Here is a 24,633-nt window from a genome sequence, read left to right as displayed (position 1 = left end):
TAATAAACTTTTTCTGCAAACATATCCTTTCTCCATAGCTTAGTGTCTCCTTGCTTCCACAGTAATAAAATAACTGAGCAGCTATTAGTGAAGTACAAGTATATTTGTTTGAACCAAGGTCCCTTCTCATATGGAGAAGAGATGTTGATCTGTTCTGTAACATCTTTTCCAGATGGCTACACAGAATGTGTTGCTAGTTTGGTTCACTAATGATTTTATAATGTATTTTAATCTGACACCAAAATTGCCTAGATCAACCTTACAGATACATTTCTTAAAAGCCAAATAAATATACCTAGTACTACCACATCATCTAAATGTAATTGAAGGAAGCCACAGGCTTCCTACCTGCATTAATCAACTGCAGATGAGCTTAATTAATCTCCCAGATCTAAATGGAGACAGAGAAATGAAAGCTATTTACCTAAAAGGCAGTATAGCAGGCTTTGAAACCATAAGAGCTGTCCTGTTTACAGGTAGGAATGTGCAGTGATTGGTCTCTTGCTTAAAAACTGTTCATCTCTGTGAAGGAAACACAGTCAAACACTCGGGTCTTATTTTGTTTTATTCCAAAACATAATTTCTCTCCCGAGACAGAACTTGCCTACAGCTCAGCTGTGTATATGAAGGACCATCACTAATACCTCATAGTACTTAGCTTCTTCACTAACTCTTCATCACTTATTTCCTAGGAGAGTAAAAGTAAATATGTCATTTTTATTAATATTTTATCAAATTTATAAGGGCTAAAAGAGGTAAAATAACAACAGCATACCCAACTACAATCTCCTTTTAGGTTGCCCCATTTTGCAGTATCTCTGTTACAATTTGGGTGGCTGAAGTGATGCTTAAATAGAAATATCCATCATAACTGAAATTTTGGTGCAAATAACAAAACAGGTTGACAACAGGATTTTATGCTCTAAGTATAAGAAAAAAAAAAGTGCCCCTCTCCATAACATTTTACACTTCTCTCGTGTTTTATTTGGGGTAAATCTGCCAAACACTGTTACACAGCTGGCAATCTCAGAAACAGGAGATTTTGTCTTCTTCATCTTCTTGCCAGCAGAGGTGGTAGTTCCCTTGTGCTAGTAGATCCATGAAAATCAAATCTAGTGGGATAATTATTTTGTCCAGTCTGACCAGTCTATTATGAACTATTAGGTCTCATTGACTCTGTCGAGCTTTGTAATTTGTGCTTAGCCAAAGCATGCTTTCCAGCCAGGCCTCTAAGGTCACTTGGAAGAGATACAAAGACAGAAAACCCACCACTTCTTTCAATAATTTTTTCCAGTGGTTAGTCACCCTCACTGTTGCAAATTTGTGATTTATTCCTAATTAGGACTTGCCTGGCATCAATTTCCAGCCAGTGGTGTTGCTGGGCGCAGAGGTGGAGGTGGATGCCTCCAAGGTCTCTTAGTCTTTCTGTCACATAATTGATTTTTCATGAACAGCATGAAGTAAGGCTGAAATTAGCCCAGCAAAGCAATAGGAGACATGTTGGATTGAGAAGCCTTCCTGCAAGATATGAAGGTAATTTTTTATCCTATTTATTCTAGTATTTTATTGAGCTTTGCATCAGGTTAGTGGATACTCTGTAACCGTGACTTCCTCTGAGGCAGCACATTGTTGATGCTAATACTGAGGAAATATATTAATCATCTGGCCTCTGGCACACTCTGCTCTCATTTGCTCCCTAGCACATGCTCCGATTTCTCAACAGGATGGTAATCGACATGCAATTTCACCATCTCGCTGATGGTTCCGTCATGCATAATCCAGATCTCTGTTCCACCAACATGGATTTGTAAAACTGGTACTTCTGGGTTGCTTTAGGCTCCTCTGCATGTAGGTATCCCTTGTATGTGTAATCTCATTGTACAGGCATAGGGATGTGTATGCAGATGCTCTCAGGCACTACAACTCGTTTAGATAATGGCATTAGTTGACAGCAGGAACTGATTAACAAGATCTCATGGTGTTTTCATTAGACGGATAATTTCTGCACTTTATTTCTTTTTAAATATTTGCTCTTTCGATCTAGCTGTAGTTCTTCCCATATGGAACTGACTGAAGTTTTGTAGATCAAAACCTAAGGAATAAAAATAAAACAGAAGTTCTACCGGTTTTGATGGTAATTTGGTGACTAACAGTACCCAGTTCATTCCTATACACCTAAGAAATCCAAAGTGACTGAAATTCTCTGAAGACCTTCACTGGAAAGAGGCCAGTGGGGCTGTAAATTTGATCATGACAGATTCTCTGGTCCGAGATGTGATTTCTGGTCAGAAGGATGTCATGATGGCATCCTGGAATAAGCAAGCACCAGTAACTCAGATTTTGTGCATCCCACATATTCCACTCTTAGTTCTTCCTGCTCTCCCACACCCAAAGTATGTACTCCAGCAATCTCAACATGGAGTCTGTTTCTTTCAACTATTGGATCTGTTCCACTTAGTTTAAATAAAGGTCCTAATTCTAGAAATGTTGGCATGTCAGCAATGGGTTTAATTTTGAATTAGAAGAGAGCATATTTCAACATTTCCTACAGATCAGGATTAAAGGAAAATCTTGGTTTGGAAAGTTAACAGAGAAGTCAATTTTAAAATACTTTAAAAAATATTTTTCTGATTTTTAGATTCCATTATTAGGATTGTTACCTGAATCTAATCTTGTTTTTAATTATCAGAGATAATTATTGATACAGATTACTACAGGGCATAGCAGCACATTATCACTGTTGGACATTGCACAGCAGTCTTGCATGTCTTCCACCTTAGATAAAACTCTCAAGGCTGACCATTAAAAACAGAAGAACATCAGCAGAAAAGAATCCACTCTATCTGTTTTGGTGAAGTTAACATTAACTTTGAAGTACTAGCATAATATAGTGAGTGGTAGACCTCCTATCAGCAGGCAGCCCCTTTTTTTCCAGTTTGATAGCATAGTATTTTCTCTCCAATGAAAAGATCATTACTACTGTGCTCATCTCCTTAGTAATAATAGTAAAAACATAATAATAATAATAATAAAAACTAATGTGCAGTGTTATTTTCTTTCCAAGTCATGAGGGATATGCTAACAAAAATTTGATTAAAATATCTATTACCAAAAAAAAGTTGGAGTCTAAATGCAACCCTTTTAATCTTCTCACTTGTCTTAGAGCAATACCCTCTGGCACATATGTGTGGGTGGATGAAAAAAAGAGTATCAGTGAAGTTTGGATAGGATGCCAAATGTCATTGCTGTCTTAGAAGCACCTTTATTACCAGTGATAGCTTGTCTGGTCTCAGATAAAGCAAAATTATTCAAAACATCTTAATAAAAGTATCTGTTTGTCTTTTCCTGTGCTAAATGGCAGCTTATTGATTTCTTCACTGTGCTGTTACAGTAGCAGAATTTGAAATGTTTTGAAAACATCCCTTAGAGCCAAACAACAATAATTAACAGCATAGCAAGTGCTGAGCAGCAAGTAGCTGATAATGATAGAGTCTAATATCGGCTGAATGCAATTAATCATGGATACTACCCATAGAGCTTAGGATTTATACTCGGTTATTATAAAGCACTGATGAGGTCCCCTCTCGATCTTTCACAATGTATGTATTAAGAATATCTCTTCACCATAAGCAGAAGAAAGCAGAAGGAATGCTTTGAGACTTGTGTTTCTTAATATATTTACTATCGCTCCATTATGCAGTTAGTGGCTGGAATTCTCCCAGGAAGGCAGTATCATAGAGAAGCAGGAGCACTTCAAGCCTCTAATCTTTCCAGCAGACAAGACAACAGGCAATATATATGCACAGTCCCAAAGTGGCAAATAAAAGCCAGTGTTTTGATACAGGACATCTTTACATAACCTAAAATCAACTTTTCATTGCCCAGCTTTGCTTAGGGTAAGCAACCATGATCAGCCTTGTGTGTATACCGGTGGCTTCATAATTCATATAAAATTGCATTCATTCTTTTCCTTCTCTGTTGTTTTTGCCATCACGTTCCACTTGATCAAACCACTCTAATAGCTGTTTGGCACTTGACAAGTGACTAGACTCTTAACCCTGAAGTGAGTTCAGAGTATAGAAAAGGGCACAGGAGTTTGTCATGTTGCAGCACACTTTCAGCCAGTCCTGAAACTCTTTGTGGATAAGTGAAGAGAATCTCAATATTCAGAACTGTATCTCTCCAAAGTAGATTAATACACAACTTACAGTCTTATGTGATACCCAAGAAAGAAAACAAGAGGAAATAGTGACCTTTGAACTGAGGGATGCTCAGTGTGCATTCCTAGTCCTTAAGGAATTAGCGGTGGAAAGACCACCCATATTTCCTCCTCTGTGTACAAAACAAAAGTGCTTACTTGGCTCCTTTGGAATAGAATGTGAAGGAATAACTCCACTGGTAGTTAAGGCACCTGGCTGATTAAAGGTGTGGCCTTTAGCAGGCTGATCAAAAGTCTTGTACACTGCACGCTCTTAAGTGTTTCACTGAATATGAGGAGTAAAATATACTGCTTGAACCTTATTGCCCCTTGTTGGTCACCAACCAATTCAGGAATGAAAGTCTGCTGATGAAAGCAAGTCATCTTCAAGGACTTGCAAGAAAAAACACAGGAACAAAACACTTCTTAGAAGATAATGGAGCCAAAAGAGTGAATAATGATTCTTGATGGGGGTGGAAGCACTCTTCAGAACTGCCTCTGAAGCTGGGCTCTTGAAGCTCCATTTGTGCTAGAGACACAGCTACAGAATGAGATCCAATTCCTCTTCCTTGCTGCTGCCATCCATTCCCTTTTAGAGTTCACGGTAAGCCTGTGGAGCATATGGTCATGAAATGTTACCTAAGATAAAGGCTTAATTGGATTCTGTACCTGACCTAGTACTTCATACAAAAAGTGAAAACTTCCACTGAAGTGATGTGGTTTTTATTAATTTTGGAAGACATGAAAGGAGTGTTCTTAAACTGGAAAGGATGTAAGTTTCTGGGTTTTAGACAAAAAGCAGTATTAAACTGAAGGACTGGGAAGAAAAATTCACATGTGGACAGACTGTTTCTCAGCTGAATTTCCTCAAAACTGGAACATATGATATGGACAGTTGTTTCCAGTAGGATATTAGATGATATGCAACTTCTGTGTAACTTTCTGAAGTAACTCCTAAGTCCTGAACATATGTTATAAGAAAAGTCATAAAAACAAAGCAAGAAGCGTGATTCACAATATTTCACTATATCTGTAAAGATTACTGGGGCTTGTTTTCATTGTCATTTCCCTTGTAAGTCATTCCTCCATAGTATATTGGAGAGTCATAGATGGACATTGCTCTTGTAATATCTTGCATTAAGGGAAGTGTGATTCCCTTGTACCTGATTTCCACAGCTAAATACAAAAATGCAACTCTAAGGAAAGCAAATTTTCAGACAAGATATAAAACTTCGGAGCATGGGTGGTAATTGCAAAGTCTGCATAACTTTCCACAGAAGTAGGAAGTCCTTATTCCAATGTCTTAATCATCTTGTGTTCATGAGTTTGCAGTACTCCTACATATTCTAGTGGATTTATTTTAATAATGTATTTCTGATTAGAATGTTCTTTTTGCAAACAAGAACAAAAGGAAATAGTTTGTGAGGAAACTACCATATGACAATAAATGAAAAAGCAGAATAAAAAACCAAACATTGGAGAAGTTTGAAATGATAGTTCCTTGGTTGAATTTCTGGATTGTCTCCACAAGTTCAATTTCTGCCTGGAAATGAAACAGGCAGGAGTGGTTTAGTTAGGCAGCTGGGAAAACAAAAAATATTATTCTGCTTTCCCAGAAAAATAAACTTTTGAAAAATCCCCTGTGCCTCCATGAATAAATAAATAATAAACAAAAACAACAGAAGTCAGCAAAATACTTAATCGTTGTGTTTTGAGTAAGGGGAAATGGCTAATTATGCAAGATTATTTTTTTTTTTTAAGGACAGTATTTCTCATTTGTCGTTCTAGTCTAATAAAGCAGAAGACTTATTTAAAACCAAAGATACTGGAAAGCTGAAATGGTCATTTTCTTTCCTATCACCTACTATTTTCTGTCCTCTTGTGTTTTTTTTCTAGAGCAACATTTTTTCTTTTATGTGCATCTTTTTGATTCTACTCTTAACTGGACTGAAATCTGTTAGTTTTGCCATTGGTATTAGTGGAAGCACGAATGAGGGGTTTTGTCAGATCACATGCCATTCTAACATCAACATAGGATTAATATTTTGCCGTTGTTTGCATATCAAAAAGTATAAAAAGAAAACTGCTTGTTCAAGACAAGGAGTTATGAAGTATCAGTGACATACTAGCTATACAATCTGTTTATTTTCTACTTTATCACTTATAATCAGTACTTTATTCACTTCTCCCCACCACAGAGCAGATGCCAGGCAAGCAGCAGAATTTTACACCATTTTCTGCTACACCTAGAAACATTGTTCCTTTATTTCTATGAGAGGGGCTGCCGTGAGTCTGAATTAATGACTCTGTATATGTGTTATGTTCATGATGGACATTGAGTCTTCCAGGTATAATTTTCTGTAAAGAAAAGTCATTTTATTTCCAGCTGAATAGGCACTCCATCATACTACCCAAGTCAAACAAAGTTATTATTTGGCTTTTCACCAAGTTGTACAGTATAGAAAGGTCATATTTTTAATAGCTTTCTACTCCATGGTAATCAAATTTGTAAGCCTGGAGAAATAAGCTACTCGAATATATCAGTGTTCTCAGTGCATGTTTAACTGCTGCTGTTCTGTTCATATGGCACCCTCCCTCCATGCTGCAAAAGCAGAACAGGCTGTATTTTGTTCTTATCTTGGTTATTAGCTTTGTACAGTAAGATATAATGTGCTAATCATGTAAGAGCAGGACTAGCTAATTCGAACTATTTCTTGCTAAACTCCAGTTTTGAGGACTGAACCAAAAGATACTGTTCTTGATCAGATATCTGCTGACAGACAGACAAGGTTATATTATTGTAAACCTGGGTGCACCTAAGTGTTAATAACTTGTTCGAATCAACAATAATTAGAAAGAGCACCTGCTTTTAAAAGTCATTTTTCTTCTGGTTGACTGGACATTGCATTTGTGGGAAATGGATGCTGATTACATGCAAATTAAATTTCTAAGGTTTTCTTGTGTTTCATTTTTAAAAATAATCATGCCATGTTATGCATCAGAACAATCCAGCTCAGTTGTTGTTCAGCAGCACCTGTGTGTCAAAAAGGAACTGTGAAACCTTGAAAAGTCCACATGAAAAGAGAAAATTTTGCATCAGCACTTGAGCTATCCATCTTCTTAAACATTAGATTAACCTGAGGTTTTTGTGATTTTATAATAGCGTTTGTTATGAATTGGCTTAGAGTCAAGGTACGATCTGACTCCTGATAGGAGATGAATTATTAACCTGTAACACAAGGGCTGGAAATTGGGGCTGCCAGACAGGACCGTTAGTGTGATGTGTATTGATGGCTTCTTGACTATCAGCTTTTTGTCTGTCTCAAAATAGCAGAGGCTGGTTGCAATAGCCACACTCTTTGGTAATGATACCTTCCTTGGTCATTGCTTTCATTGACCACTCCCATTTTCTTTCTTGAATTTTACCTTGTCTCCAATTTGGTGGTCAACAACCGTTGGCCACAATTCTTGACTGCTACAAGAAGGCGAGACTCAGATCCTAACCATTATTTTAAGTAGTCTCTCTTACATTTAATTGCTAAAAATGGTACTAAATACCATACTAAATAGTCAGAAAACCTGAGCAATATTTTCATGGAGACAGAAATCTTCTTCACCTGTTACAGATTTCATTGCTACAGTACACTGCTAGAACTGAGCTTTATGTTTTGCCTGTACAACATATGCTACAAAATTTGAATCTAAATTACCTAAAATGTTAATTTAAACTGGATTGTTGAATCATATGATGTAAAACCCTTATTCAGAATTAAACTAGTCTTCACTGGATTTAGCTTAATTCACTTCAGAAACGTCCATATAGAATTGCAATACATTTTAATTAGCCAGCTTAAAAAGCTCATTCAATGTAATTTACCTGATCATCACTTGTACCGTCTTCTGTCTGTAACACATTCTCTGATAAAAAACCTTACTTTGTCAGACGGTGCTTTTCATTTTTTCATTGGAGAAACTGTGATGTATTTTAGGTCTGTTGGAAACTGCTTGCCTCATGACTGGGTTTCATAAGAATATATTGTAGTACTCAGGACCCATTTCTAAAAGACACACATTGCTGTGCACTCCAACATGAGCTGGGTCCTCTCTGCAAGTGCCTTCACAAGCAGGAAACCCCAATCCAGCAGAGCACGCTGCACAAATGCACCAGCTTAAAAGTGTGACAGGCTGGGGACCTTGCTTTGCATTTTCAGTAAGTAGGTCACAGAAGGAAGGGCTTTTGTGAAGTGAGCCTGCATAACTTAGAAAATGATTATTTGTGGGGAATTAAGTGGGTGCTTCAATACGTTTGACAGAGCTTCTTCAGAAGTAGAGTCTTTGGTTATGCACTGAGAAATGAGGAAAGTGTAGTGCATTTTGACTTTTTTAGTCACTTTTGGTGTAGCTCTCTAGTTAGTAGCCATCTTTTCTTCCAATCAGCATTTTTCCTTGCCTACTGAAACTTCTTAAATACAGCCCCGAAAGCAATTATTTTGGTGCAGAGGCATTTTTCCCTTTTCTTTGAAAAGAAAGAAGTTGTTTCTGTGCCAACTTATTCTAAGGTAAATTTCAGTTTCAGCTTATTATCAGCAAGTAACTTGTGTCATCAGACAGAAAATAAGATGTAACTGAACAGAAATATCAGCAGATTCTTGATGTTTGAAAACATGCATCACAAAATTCGAACACGTGAAATGGTGTCATGAGCATAATTAAAGTCCTGTGGCTTCATGTTGCCATGTTCATAATAAGGTCACCATCATCTTGGTGATGACCAGGTACTAAGCATCAAAAGTCATCCTCTTGAGACACAGTTACAAACATTTACAAGATGAGGCTTAATTTTTTTTTTTTTTTCTGAAGATAAATTTAAACCTTGCTCCAACAAGAGGTACTTCAGGACTGCATTGAAATCATTGAAGAGATAAGTCATTTTTCCATTAAGACAGGGGGAAATCACCTTCTGATGCTTTTAACCAAATGAATTAGGTCTCTGAGTGAAGATTTGAATTGACAAAATGCTGATTTTAAATACTTCCTCTGTATTGTGCAGAGGGCTCCAGTTGTGACTGCTCTGCAGGGAGAGTGGCTGTGTCTAGCCAGACAAACAGTCTGTGACACTGACACATTGCCCGTGTGGCAGCTCTGTTCTGGATGAGGTGATGGATTGCAGCCCGCTTGCAAGGGATATTGTGCATAGACTCGGTGTGTGGCTGCAGCCAGGCAAAAAAAATGTAGCCTCAAAAAATTCCTCTTTTGAGAAGTGTAGACTCTGATGTACCGGTCAGGCTCTGACTGAATTGTCAACATCTGATACATCTGTCTTTGGGAGCAAATCTGGTGAAGACAAGTATTGGGATACCTTACATTTTCATATGTTTTGGTGTGTCTCTCCAAAGATGTCTGTGAATCTGTTCGTTATTGATGCATGTACCATACTTGAAATGTTATGTGATGTCTCTGCCTTTTCCCCTTGTTTGTTGACTGCTATTTCTCCTCTCCTTGGACTGGTGCTACAGCACAGGAATGGCACACAAGCAAGTAAAGAATAAAGGAAGGCCACAGGAATGTTGAAGTCTGGGTGACAACTTACCTTTTCTTTATATTCCCTTTAAAGTTAAACAAGGGATGTATCATTGGAAAGTCAGGTTGATTGTCTGTGAAAACATCAGTTAAGCTTGAAAGGAAATATTCAATGAGCATAAAATTCACAAATGCATAAATCCATAACTTTGGATGATGTGAAAAAGGATATAGCATTGCATTTTCCTGCCGCTTACAAGCCCTGTCTTACTAAGGGCGGTTCCAAGGAACAGACTGTAGACAACTGAAAAATTAGAAGTTTGAGTATGGCAAGAGATTAGAAGGTAAGCACACTTGCTACAGGTCCTAGCAAGATGGAAAAACTGGCAGAATTGTTTTCATTATGTGATGAGAACTTGTGGTGTGGGCAGAGACTTGATGGAATACAGGGAAAAAGCCTAAAACTTGAGATTTCTACAGCCTCTGGAGAGAATGAATGTGTGCTCAACTCTCTGAAGCTACTGCACAGTCCTTGATCTTAACAGTTTGATGGTTTCTCTTGTTTAATACCTGCGGTATAGTCTACAGTCTTTGTGCCTGAAACAGCTTGCCAGGATGTGAAAGGGCAGTGCCCCAAGTCAGCCTCTCCCCTGCCCTTTCTTTTTCTTACCTTTCCCCTGGGCCAGGTGGCTAAGGACAAAACCAAAATCTTAACTTATATTAAATAACTGGCACATATGACTTTCCAGTGTTTCAGACATATTTCAGGGGTGTTCTTTGCTGTGTCTAGTTCTGAACATATTTTTGATGTCTTGTGCTGTTGTCTCTCTCCGGTATTATCTGTCCAAAAGAAATGATGAGTTAGGGCAAGGTAGAGGTAAAACAGAAGGGATGGCGAATACAGGTGTATGTTGAAAGGCAAGTATGCAAATAATTTTGCACGGTGCCAAATCCATAGTTCTATGCATATTAAAGGTTGAGGTCAAATCTATTTCTAATGTATTTAACACAACTCCATTAAGAGATTTTCTGAACAGAGAGGGTGCTGACAACAAGACCCGGAGCAACCTGCACTGAGAAGGGCAGAGTTTACAGCACTGAGCAGCTGTGCCACTGTTGGCCTGTAAAAGCATGATAGACTGCATGATAATGGAAGTGATGTGTATCCAAACAGAAAGAGAAATCACCTGGTTATTCTTTAATTGCATTCATTTATACGGATAAAGAAATAAGGTGTTCCCTTAAGATTTCAGGTGGCATTGTGTGATGGTAAGCATCCCACATATGCATTTCGTAAAGGCCAGCCCAGCTGAAAAATGAGTGTGAGATCCAGGAAGGAGCTGCCACACTCCGAAGTAAAATATTTCAGTAAACAAAGCAAAATATGAATTGTGCTCTCATCCAGAACCAAACTCAAATGTCATTGTGAATGTGCTTCTAATTGTTTGGATCACATGAGGTGTTGCTGATACAAGAGCTATCTGGGGAGTATTTCTGTTTACAGGCATCTGAGAAACATGTGTAGTCACAAAACGGAAAGGGTAGAACAAAGAAAGAGTTGGGGGTGATGGTGCAAGTTTCTTGCGCTTGGTTTCCCTTCGTTTTCTACTTAAATATTTGTATTGCAACTCCGAGACAGCAAATGGTTAACAGCAAAAGACAAAACCCACTGTGACCGTCAGGTCTCTGTGCAATCATCAGCAGAACTAGCTATTCTAGCCAATTTAATAGCTTGAAAATGAACTCATTAGTGGTCTTTTATCAGTGGAAAAAAGTCTATTAAATCCGGATGTGTGAAGAAGCAGTACAGAGGCTCATTTCCATCCCACTTGTGACCTGAACAAATCAGAGAAATGCTTTTCAAGGAACAGGGTCAGGCTTGACTGCAATAAGATATTTTCTACACACAGCACCCGACCTGTATCTTTCTTCAAGTTTCTGGTGCAGTTAATTTTAATTTACAGTCTATTTGTCGCTCCCCACATCTCTCCCTCTCACTCCCTTCCCAGTACCACTGTCATCCATAAACATGTGGGCTGTTTATACTTTATAAAGAGAAAATGTATTACAGTCTGTTGGATTTCTTGATATACCTGCCCAGTGATAGCCCTCTGACAGCTCTGGACTCCAGTTCTTACTGATGAAGGCAGTAAGTAAAGATTCAGATTCTCATCTGGAAAGTAAGGCCCACAATAGAATGATGCTTGGGATCTATCCAGGGGTATGGGCAGAGCCAAAACATACTCCAACCCTGTTTCCATCCCTTTGGTGAACAGTAAAGCAAATGTGAAATGTTTGAGATGTACTTCTCCCTAAAGAGGCAAAAGCACTGCTGATGTCAGGATACCAACACTGCTCTTAGATTGTCCTAAAATTACCTATAAACAGCTATTTCTATATTTCTTTGTTTCTGACATGATGCACAATGCTGAGTGAGCTAACAAATGTGAGACTAAAAAGAACATTTCCCTCAGAAGGTGGTATATCCGTGGGACAAAGCTGTCAGGCAGTTCTCTGCCTATTAGCAAGCCCACAGTGAGTTTTAAATCTTTAACATCTTGAGGAGACAGGAATCTAAGGACTGTTGTTGACAGATATATTCAAAAAACATCTCATGTCTTAGCATGAAAGAGTTAGTAATCTTTATAGGGCTAACTCTAAAAACAACTGCTTGAGACACTTCTGAAACACTGCATTTCCACAATGATACTGTCATTCCTAGAGAGCTCCACACTGTCACTACATACATACTGAAATAACAGTGTCTTCAGCACTTCATGGGAAAGGCTGTTTCCCTTTTTCCTTCCAACTATTTGGTCAAAAGTTAAAGTCATAATGGAATTAAATTATTTTTTTTTAAATTTAATTCCAGAGATTTTATGCACATGTATTTAAACTTACATTACTTAATAATATACTAGGATTACTTAATGGACTCTCATCTTGCCCTGAAACATAACCCTATTATTCCAGTCTTAGTTCTCTTATGAACTGAAAATTTCAGCTACGGTAAATTCCTTCGAAATGATGCTGGGATTTTATAGTGAGTCTGTGGGCTAGTTTGAGACCACCAAACTCATTTACTGTTTTCTCTTAAGCCAGACAAGTATCACAGATCTCTGGGGTGAAAATTCGCTTTATTAACCCCCTGGGTCACCCAGCTACCAAGGCAACAGCTTTCTGCAATGAGTACCTCCATAACTAAAACATCAGCCCCACAAAATACAAACCCCATGATTAGAACAGAAGCTGGTAAACCTCAGACCGGGCACATAAATACTTCCCAGAAGTTTGTTTAGCTCTTTGCAGAAGCTGTTCTCCTTCGCTTGCTTTGAAAGGAAGAAAATTGAAAATTGTTCCCCAGCCCAATTCACCAGCCTGGAGCTGGCCTGATAATTTGATTCCCATGGTTCCAGTCTCACAACACACTGCAGCCGTTCTTCCAGCATTGTCTTGTGTGCTCCTTCTTGCATGCCCCTGTCCCAGGGGTTGCCCATAGGTCCAGGAGGTCTGGACATGTTATTAGCTTGTCTTGTAGATGCTGTAAGGTTTGCTGAGAGCACATCATGCACTTTATTGTGCATCAGAAGTGGAGACGCGGGATATTTTATCCCATGCAGTCCAAACTTAAATAAATTTGGGATTAATACTAAGTATTTATTTAATATTTTGAGGAAAGTAGAAATCTCATTTACCTAGGGAAAAATTTTCACCCTGTTAGTTCTTCTGAAGTTGGGTTTAATTGCCATGTCTCTCTCAAAGACTTAAAAAAGGTCATGGAACTACAAGACTATGGCAAGTGGTTGTAACAGGAAAATTTAGTTGAACAAAAAAGTCTTTGCCTGATTTAAGGTGTAAAGATTTTTGTCCCTGTGCAGCAGTAGATGTCCTGCAGAACAGGCAGGCTGCGATCGAGCACTCTTAGGCAGGTACCATTATTACAGAGCAGTGTTCAATCTGCTTTCTCGCTGAAGCTTTTGACATGCTGTAAATTTGTTTGTAAAATTCCACTCTGCTGTGTTTAGCACATCTATAGACCAGCAGATGTATGCATTTGTTGCTGAGAAGTAATTTTATGTTATCTGACGTCCCATTTTTATGTTTCAAAGTCTTTCTCCACACATCACTGGGAATGTTAAACTCTCACAAAGCAAGGGGAGAGAGCCATTTAAATAACATGCATACAGATAACATGTTGGCTTTTAGTATTTGTTCTCAGAAAGTATGCACCATACAAGAAAAGAACATGGTCACCTATCCCCTTGCTAGAAAAACTGTCATGCCTAATTCATTTATACAGGGTACTTAAGATGCCTTGAGCAAACTAAAATTTCTTTAAAGGAAAATTAATCTAGTTTGACTGGAGAAAACCAGTTCTTTTCTAGGAGTGTAACACATTTGTTGAAGAAAGAGGTTGTGCTGCTTTTGTAGGCCCATTCAGGAGGACTGTTGATGAAACCACTTGCACAGTCAGCTGCTGAGCGCCATCCAAGCCAAAGTGGTGGGGCGAATGCTCCTCGTGCTGGGTTCAGGCTCAGTCAGGGAGTGCAGGCTCTGCTGTGTGAGGTGGTGTCCTGCCCCACTGGAGGGAGACCTGAGCCATCTGGCCCTGACAGAAGTAGGGTAATGGTGCTGACATTGGATGTCTCCCAATGAAGCAGATGTGAAATGAAGGAGCGAGGCCTCTGCACCCACGAGGGAGGACCAAGCTGACAGGGTCTTGACGGTCCTTGTGGACTCAATGATACCTGTGGGACCCTTCCAACTCAAGACATTCTAGGGTTATGACTACCAAGAGACTGAACCACTCAGGAGTGTGTTTTCCATAATAACTCTATAGGGCAGCACCTGTTGGCCCTGCCTGAACTAGGGCTGTTAGACACCTGGAAGGGCAGTGTTTCACCTCTTCTCTGCAACGGAGTTGTTGGAGAGGTATATGTTGGCTGAGAATGACTTCTTGCCCTTGTCTTCTCACATCCCCGAGAGCCCTGTTTCTGAGGCTTTTTGTGTTGAAGGATTTTTACCTTCTTGCTTTGTAAATAAAGATTTAACCAGTGATTTTTCTAGATACACTAGCGAAAGTACTTCATGGAAAAGAACACACTGTTTTGCTTTAGAGTCATCAACTTATTCTTTTTTGAAGGTGGGACAAACACAATACTGACATGTATGATGGTTCTTTGGTTCTTATGATATATACTGCTCTCTGTCAGCTTGATGGCAATGTTAGTGTGCTACTCCTCAAAATAAGAGCTGAGATTAATTAATGTGTCAAAGAAGCAACACTTTTTAATGTGGTTGGGTACTTTCAGGAATACTACAAAAATCTTTCTCATGGTTGTACAGTGGTATTTAACGATGCTGTTGTATAACAGTAATGTCACTGTTTGTAGAGTTTTTTTTCCTACAACTTTAAAAAGTGCACTGATTTTTTAAGGGCTAATTTCTGTCATCTGTATTCATGGAAAAGATTTAGACTTTCAGCCTGAAAATGTATTCTAGGGGAAAGTATGAGCCACAGTCAGTTTTGAAATTGCAAATGTAAGTAACACAACAAAATCCCAAATTGTATGTTTTTATTTGCTTATATTAAAGTTCTGTAAATGTGTTGATGAGGGAAAAATTTTGGTTTTTTTTCTTGAAAGAGAATTTTAAACTCACATGTTTTCTCATTTAAAAAAATCTAGATATTACACTGGTTGTAAATACAGTTATTTAGAAGCAAGGTGAACAGACTGCCATGTTTATTTAGAGAGTAAAATAAATCCAAAATCCCATCCTGGAATCAATGAAGAAAATATTTTTTGGAAAATGAGATAAAAACTCTTTAGAAAAATAAGGTGGTTTGTCCATATACATGTAAAAATCTGGACTATGTATATATAGTATCTCTTCATTTTCTCTATAGATTTAAAAATCACCCCGCTGTAGAACATCACATGGATATTTAGAGATAGACATTGAAACATAGCTAAAATATTTATTCTGGTATCTCACTCCATAATTACACTAGGTGCATCCTTCCAAAAGTCCAGGCCAGTGCTTATCCCTGTAATGTTACCTTCTTTGTAAACTTAAGTGGACTCTATATACTAACAGCTTCACAGTTACACAGGTTGCACAGGTTGTGCAACACCTGTTGTGCAGGTTAATATGCATTAGATAGCAGCAGGACCATTTAAGGGACATTTTTCAGACATTTCTGGGCTCCTATTTAAATCCTCTAAGATACCTTAGTTTATAGATCATAGCGTTAAGCACATTATGTTTTTAAAGAAACACATTATACATAAACTGACATGGTCATCCTGAAGGTCAAATCATAATATTTATTAATTACTGATGCAGAATGTAACCTAGCATTAGTTTAAAGTGTTTAAAATTACATGTGTTTATAGTTTATGGTCCTATTAGAGTCTCATTATTAACACCAAGTGCATTAGATTCAAATACATTTTCTCTGTTCTGTGTTCTGCTGACCAACAGGATGTTCCCTGTGTAGTTCAAGACATGCTAAAGAAAATGTGCCTTTTGTTCTGCTTTGATGGAGAGTGAGCAGAAAGCATTAGTCTGTCTCATGAGATGGGATTGAACTGTTGCCTAAATCCCCAAACAATGGTGAATTCAACCTCATTGTATAATAAATAAATAAATAAACAAATAATTAAATAGCATCTCATTAGTTCTCTGCTGTCATTTCCTGCAGGTGATCAGCTTTAGAGCACTCCTTTGAAGTGTCTAAGAGCTGCTTTTGAAATAGGAAGAAATGATTTTGCAAATGTGAAGAATATTGGCATTTTTCCTTTAACAAATTAGAAGCTGAAGGAATTGAAAAAAAGTGTCTTGTCTCGCCTCCCTGCTCCATCAAAACGCTGTCCTTTAGGCAAGATCTTTCAGGGATATACTGTCTCCTGACTGTCATCACTTATACCATAGAGAAGCACCTATGAAAAGCTGAGAAAAGCAATGTTATTTCACCAGTCTGCAGACTACTGTAAGTATTAATATGGCCATGTAAAGATTCCTAAATAAATTACCATAATACTGAAAAGATGACAGTAGTGTCTGACAATGACTTATATTTCTGAGACCCCAATGTCAAAGGTTTTTTTCAGACAGATTAATTTCATAGTACTGTTATAGACAGACACAGAAAATATAGTAGCTGTGACTCTAGTATTGTTCCTGTCTAATAAGGCTGAACTTTGAAAAAGTCATTGCATGATTATTTTGATTTAAAGGAAAGAGAGGTTGTATTTTTCCTGTGTAGAATTGTGTCTATAAAGGAACATATTACGTAATGCTGGCTGGATTTAAGGACCAAAAGAGTCTTACGCTAGTATTGATTTAATCTGTCAAGTAGGTTTTCTGTTGCAGTCCTTTATTAATTGGAGTGGTCACTACAGCACTGAATGTTTTCCTCATTCCTGAAAATTATTTTGGCATAATGGGTTCACTCTGACTTCAGCCTACCTTTTTATAGCCACTCCAAGCCCTGGGTAGCAGAGTCTGAAAGGTGAGGTACCCAGCTCACAAACATGTATCGCTGTACTGAAGGAACGCACAAAGCGCAAACACTAAAACGTGTATCTGTATGACAGTAAATTGTTCAGGCTTCATTTGAGCTGCATCTTTCAGCATCGCAGTCCAGCTGGTAAAAAACACACCTGAGGCCACCCATCTCAGAGATGCTGCTGTGGCTGGCAGCCACGAGCAGGAAAGCACAGCACAGCCTTGAATGAAATCAGCAGCTCTTGAAATAATACTGTCACTGGGTCTCCAAGGTTGCTGTCAAGAAGATTGTTTTTCCCATAGTAAAGTGGGACATGTCAGCTTTCAGCTGACTAAAAAACATTCAAGTATCTCTCCTGTTCATTCCTATTGTGCTTTGCATTTCTTTTCTGTGTTTCCCACCAGAAGATGTAATGGACACTGTCTAGCAGAGTAGTATAAATAAAATACTAGTTGTGACTGGACGCCCAGCACTCATTTGCAAGGTGTAAGAAAAGAAGTGGTGTGATTCACTTTCCGTGATGTGTTCGTTCCATTTAGTCTCTTTGCTTTCCTGCTCAGTTAACTTTTAACAAGAGTGAACTCCCTTGAACAAGCCCCTTGTTCATTCATTTTAGTATTTTCATCTATCCCCCGATGCCTGCTGTGAATAGGAAGCCTAAAGATATTTCATTCACGAAGCATGTGAAAATGAACCAAGTGGACAAAGTAAGCTATTAGTTAATTTTCGTGTTTTTAGGTTATCACAGTTGTGCAAAATAGTTTGGACAGATTAAGAACACATTTTAACTTTACCCCAAATGCTAACTGAATGAAACTGGAAGTCAAACTATTTAGCAGCTTCTGTAGCACACACCACTCACGTCTGTCTGCTGTGGGTTGAGAGCAACACAAGAATTGATGGCTTTTGGCTCATCAAGTGCAAGCCACAAACATTCATCTAAATGGGGAATACTCACTTGCAATAGCAGAAGGAATGGTTCTAATCTCAGGTATGCAACTATTAGTGAGTTGAATTTCATAGTAACATTTGAACAGATCTTTTAATGTACGGAGGAAAACTACAGCAATAACCGTTTGTAGGTTAAAAGGGGAAACATTGGTCTTGTAAATGAAAAGGGACTCATAGATTTGTGAAACATTTCCTGAGCTAGACGTAGTGTTTTGCACCACAGCAGGAATAACAGGAAAAAAAGATGTTGCATAAATGACTTGATTAGTGTATGTAAATTGTCCATCTTAAGACTAATTGGTATGATTGCATAAAACCACACAGTCCATTGATTTCAGAGCTCTTTTGAGTTTACTGTACATGAGCTTTTCCTTCTAGAGTTGCCTTGGTACATTTGTCACAGGTTTCACCTGATTTATGGGTCCATTCCTGTAAGTGCTAAATGCCCTCCACTCATAGTTAATTGAGAGCAAGTCAAAGTCACCCTCCACCAGCAGAATTTATCTGCCAATCCCAGTCCCTGTGATCACTTGTTTTCTTATTCGCTCTATGTTTCACTTCTTTGCCTGGATTCCAGTTTCAGAAAAACTTTGACTGTACTGCTTGTACTATCTTACCTCCTGAGTGACATAAAGTGTCTCAACATCTCATTTCTCTACGCTGCACACTACTTTTAGCATACAGATCAGACCTGAAGATCTTCCCCTGCCTAGAAAGCTGTTCCTATTTAAAAATCTGTTTGGATACAGTTTTCAACCTCTCGAAATATTCCCCTTTTAGTTGGTATCTTACTGGTGTATTTTACTTTCCTTGAACAAATGCTTCAGTAAAGGTCCCTATTCCCTTCTTGCTATAGGTTACTATTTAATGAGCTTTAATAAGCTTAGATGCTGAGATAGATAGCTAGATTCTGCTTCCTACATTTAATATAATGTGTTGCCATGGAGATAAGTTCTTCTCTATCTGACAACTGACAAATAAGCCAAAGAAGGCATTGCCAAAATAGTTCAAAGATTGAAAATGTGACATTAAAAAAATCTTCTTGCCACTGAGATATATTATTTATTTTGCCTCTCTTTTGCTGTTCTATTTTCTCTCTTCTTCTCTCTGGAACCAGCTTTAATATCTCTACTCCTGCTAACAGGACTATTAGACATGTTCTTTTGGAGCCTATCCCAGTTCTGCTCCATGAACAGCATAACATGTTACCCAGTGGTGGAACTGGCACCCTTGTCTTTCTCTCTGTTCCTTCATCAGCAAAGACTGAAAGGCTTTTCTTCATGACAGGTCCATCACTGGGGTTTTTCACAATCCCACATCTAGCAGTTCACTGTGCAGCACTGTGGAAATCGTACCGGTCGGGATAACCCACAAGCTCATCTCCTTCTGCGATTTACAATCTTGTTATTTTTACCTTGTCCTTGGTACTTCTCCAAAGCTTTTTGCCTTTGTGTGACTCTACTGGATTAGCAATTTAGGGTTTTGTTCCTGGGGTTTGCTAGTTTAATTGACTAGACAGATTGAATAATCCGTTTCAAAATACCCACCTGTCAGGGCAGAGCTAGACAATTACCACCCTATATGTGTTCAGACACACACTGAAGTACTCGAGTCAAAAATGTTCTCTTTTGCCTTATTAAAGACCTTGGGAGTACCGCCACTGATTTAACCCCTCAGACGACAATGAGGGCTGTGCGCTCAGAAAGCACAAGACAAGATTTCTCTTCTCAGCGGTCACAATGACATGAATTTGTGAATGGAGCTTCCCCAGAGAAAGGAAAGAGGAAATGTGTTGACCCGAATGCTTTCAGTTGACTACTGAGCCCCATACTAAAAGATAATTTTTCTGAGGTTATCATTCATTTTCGTTTTGCAAAGGCTTCTGCAAGGCCTGTACCTTACTGCACCAGTCAATACTCAGGCTTGCGTCTTCTGTCTTTGATGTATTCACATCAGCACAATTTATTTGTTTCCAAAAGGGACTGACTGAATTGCATGTCTGTGGTGTAAATACCAACTGTGTTAACAAAAATGCTGGCTGACAGGAGTGCACGTGGTAGAATTTTCAGAGTGAAGCACAATAAACCACTAATTCAGGGAAACTCTGCCCTGCTAGGAAAGCTTGCTGCTCTCTTCATTGCATATTTATTTAAGGAAGACACATGAGTTTAAATATGGAAGACAAGCAGATCTGAGTTGCAGGAAGTGGTGTTCCTGTAAGTATTTTCAAATATTTCAGAAATTTTTCAAATTCTTCAGGAATGTTGTGCTAACAGCATTTAAAGTTATGGAAAATCTGGAAACTCTATTTTTTGTTGTTTTTTCCTGAATATTGAGTACTCTCCATTCATATTCTTTTATCACCAGAATAATTTGTCACATACATCACAAAATGCTGGTTTTTTCCCTAGTTCAATGGTCTAAGCAATATAGGAAAGTCATATCCAGATTGGTTACTCCATTATTCTGGCCTCGAACCAAAATTACTCTGATTTAACAAATAATTTTATTTCATTATTAAGTACTCCTTTGAAATTGGTCTTGTTTTTTAAAAAGTCTAAATGTGTCTTGGGGATTACAAATTGAAAGTAGGAGAAATGCAGCTAAGTAGTCAATGAAGTTCTTATTTTCATGTAAGTGTAAACAGAAGTGCTTGTCTTTGGTGTTCTCCACAGGAAATAAATGACAGCTGAGAATTCAAAAGCAAGCAGGCAAGAACAATAGGATGGGTATATTTAATAGTTCTTGGGTATCTTTGCTTAAAATTAATTAGTCAGACAAAAACTGGTGGCGCCCATTAGCAGCTCTTCTTCTAAGCCTTCTTTCAGTTGTGAATTTTCATATTTTTGAACTGATTTTTCATGTTTTAATGTATCCATTAGAACCACTTAGTTTCACTTTGCTTAACACTAGCACTATTAAAATTCCTGCCATTATCTTTCTTTTCCATAGATAGGAAGAGATTTGGGAAATATTCAGTTCAGCTGAACTGAGCTTATAAAAAAAAATTGTTTATTTGGGGATTTCTTGTGGATGTTTTACATAAGAATTTTTAAAATAATGGTCTAAAGTATGTGAGGAAAATTGTCTGAATTTTTTTCATTGAGCAGTCTTGATGTGCCAGAGTAAATCATGCTTAACCATTTCAAAACAAAAATGCTGTGTCAGTCAACTCATTTGACTACCTTACTGATGAAGCTGCATCTGACTATGTCAGAGGGTCCTCACTTTAGCTTTTTCTGTATGATTAGAAAATTGTTATTTTAGGATATACATTAAGAAATCATAAAATTTCCAAAATGGTGTTTGAAACAAACTTCATGAGGTCTCCAGTCCAACCTACTAGTCAAATAAGCTTGTGGCCAACACTGGATTAGGTGAGCATATGTATGTCTACCCAAGGATGGCATCTCCACAGCCTTGTTCTCTCATATTTTCTTATCAAGGAGAATTCAACTCTGTCACCTTTGTAAATCTCAGTCAGGTAGTCGTAGGCTGCTATTACATCACCCCATAGCCTTCTCTTCCCCAGACCAAGCAAGAGGTTTGTCATCCCATGCTCTAAGGCCATAGACCATCTGTTTAGCCTTGTGCTGGACTCTCCAGTTTCTCAGGATAACTCCTGAATGGGGGGGACAGAAACCTGGGCACAATATTCCATTTTTAGCTTCACCAGCATCACGTGGAGGTAGGTGATAACTACCCTGACCTGCTAACCAGATTCCTCCTAAGGCAGCCCTGTGTGCATTTTGCTTTATTTGCAAGGAGTGTGCACTGTGGGCTCACATTCAACTTGATGTCCATCACTACCCAGGTCCTCTCCAGCAGGGCTATTACTCAGCCAGTCACTTCCTGGTGGATAGTCCTGCCTGGTGCAGAACAGTTCACTTATTGAAGCCCAGAAGATTCTCCAGGTGCTCCAAAGTCTGTTTTTTCCAGCTTTTATGTGCTGGTGAAAAGCCAGTCACCATAATTTGGAATCATTTGCAAGGGTGCGATTCTGTCTCATCATCTGGGCTGCAGAGGGAGAGATCACAGAGTATAAGTCCCACAGCAGTCCCTGGGACATTCTTGACAAAGAAGTTGCAGTCTCCATGATGTAACACATAGCTTGATTTCACTTTGCAGGAAAGAGTATTGAAGAAAACATAAAAATGACATATTCCTAATAACCTCTAACATTAGGGCAGAATTGTTCTTTATGTAACTCTTCTGAATTTGGAAATTATTTTTCTCCTTATTTGCATGAGTAGATAATCTGTTCTTTCATAGTTTAACAATAGTAATCAATATTATTAGAAAGGTTTCACTTTATGTATTGAGAAGTCGTAACTTTGAAAGAATAGAATTGATTTTTGGAGTCTTGCTAGCTAATAAGTACCATAATTTTCTTCTCATTTAAAGAAATTCTTCTTCTGTCCATCTAGGTACTGAAAAGCTTCTGTGAAATAATAATGTAAAAAAAAAAACAAAAAACTAAGCAGCAGCAGCATTGGGTATTTGTCAAGAGCTTTACTGCTGGCAAATGACAGGTGTTTACTTCAAATCTGTGTGTTTACTTCACATTGTGTGTTTTAGTATTCACTCTGTGCTAAGAAAATGTTCTGGCGACTAGTTATCTGCACAGCTTCATAGAAATCACTTATGCCAAGTCCAGTGCATATTCAGTGAATATTCAGTATATCTGTTCCGAAGTACCATGCTCCTGAAAAGGACATATACAGACCAGACTGGAGCAAATACAAGTCTGAATGAAGCCAAGATGTGCAGCATGTACTTTATTCTGTGCTTGTAGTCGGCAGGCTTCAGCCATGGCGAGATTCGAGCTCATATTTTCTCTGTTGTTGATAAAGAGCGGACTTGCATAATCTAAGTCTATTGGAAAAATGCCTACCATGGGGAAGAATTCCACATACAAAAAAAATGGAGCAAACTTTTCTCCTCAGGAGTGCAGATGGAGTTCAGCTTCTCTTCAGGGCATGGATATGCAGACCCAGCTCTTACTTGTACAAGAAATGGCTGTTTGGCCAGGTGTCCAACATTAGTCACAGGAGAACTAAGACTTCTTCCTACCTCTAAGGTTGCCATTTTGCCAGTAATATCCCTCCTCACCTCCCCAGGGGGTAATATATCTCCCTCAGTTAATGAGTACAAATGAAATTGCCCAATCTTCTCTACATTTCTCTCTCACACACACTTCTGTTCATCACTTTCTGGGAGCAGGCATGCTCTTGATATTTTACGAGTAGCAAAGAAGGCAAAAACTGCGTGGGACTAAAACTGTTCTTTAGATAGTTACCTAGTGTGAAGTGTTGACTGCTTGCATGTCAGATGACTGCATTTTCCCAAGGGTTTTGGAGAGTGAGAGCACTGACCTGAAGAGCTTGTACAGTCATGTAACATTTCTTCTCTTGTTTCTTATTGTTCGCTGATGGTAGCAAAGGGATAGATGGACTTGGTGTGTTAACAAATACTGTAGCCATGAGACATGTTTACTTCTAGTATATTAAATCTTGTGGCAGGTTGCATATGTGGAGGGAGTCTCTTGGAGAGTGAGCAGGTGCACTTATCCATCATTGTTTAAAGTTGGCTCAAGTCCTTTTGCAGAATCATTGCCATGTTGTTATCCTGCGTAACTTAGTAGCTCAAGGGCTGGGCAGTCAGTCCATGTGATTTCTCCCAGGATTCACTTCCAGTCTCTTTGCTGTTTTATAATCACCTGCTTCCTTTTTGAAATGTGGTTAGACAGTAGGACTAAAGCCATTACCACTCTGTCAGTGATAAATAACCAATGCGCTTGTCATTCTCCCTAATAGTGCCATGAATGCCTTATGCTGCCCTTTGCAGATGTTCTTTGATGGAAAACTTGCAAATTAGTTAGGACAAAAATCTCATCAGAGAAGGTTTAGTACACATCCCTAGTCTCAGCCTCAGGATTCAGTAGAAAAGTGGATTCTTTGTTTTTTGAGAAACACCCCTAGACAACTTCAAACTCTTCCCTTCCACTAAGTCTGAATACTCTCCACTAAATATCAAAATATCAAGAGTGCCAAGTTATCCCCGAAAGGTAAAGTCTGTGTTTTGGGGCATGTTTCATGTACAGCCTCATCTCAGTCAACTCAGCCAAATCAGCTGGAGTTGAACATGGTGCCAGCCCATGGGACCAGGGCTGTAGTCACTGGGGGATGGTGGCACATGCTCTTGGGCTACTCACTGTCATCTGAAGTATTTGTCCTCAGGCTGCCCAAAGTAAGGCTGAGGTGCTGAGTGAGCTGCTAAGGACTTTTTGGAGTCTCAACTTTGTTTCATGCATCCCCCTGTCACTAGCACTATTTTAGATTTTCAGAATTGTTTTAGAAATTATTGGGAAGACCAGTCAACACTGGAAGAAAGCAGCACCATAATTTCGATGCACATCCTGTCCCTTGCCTCCATGTTGTTCATGCTTTCA

The 24,633-nt window shown here is 38.6% G+C and overlaps 1 protein-coding gene across 2 annotated transcripts in view; it reads left to right on the top strand.

Annotated features, from left to right (window-relative positions):
* The window catches only part of ADARB2 (adenosine deaminase RNA specific B2 (inactive)), a 315,094-nt gene that overhangs the window by 59,828 nt on the left and 230,633 nt on the right, over nucleotides 1-24,633 (top strand). The window contains exon 1 of one of the 2 annotated variants that reach the window (XM_013367407.3): nucleotides 16,689-16,712. The exons of the other annotated variant lie outside the window; for it this stretch is intronic. The gene's annotated coding sequence lies outside the window, so the exon portion shown is untranslated. Of the gene's footprint in view, nucleotides 1-16,688; nucleotides 16,713-24,633 lie in introns of those variants that run through there. 2 annotated transcript variants of the gene reach the window in all.

Source organism: Columba livia, chromosome 2 (assembly GCF_036013475.1).
Source record: "Columba livia isolate bColLiv1 breed racing homer chromosome 2, bColLiv1.pat.W.v2, whole genome shotgun sequence".
Classification (NCBI taxonomy): Eukaryota; Metazoa; Chordata; class Aves; order Columbiformes; family Columbidae; genus Columba; species Columba livia.
Note: the sequence above shows the minus strand (reverse complement) of the source record. Positions and strands in the feature narration are given on the sequence as shown.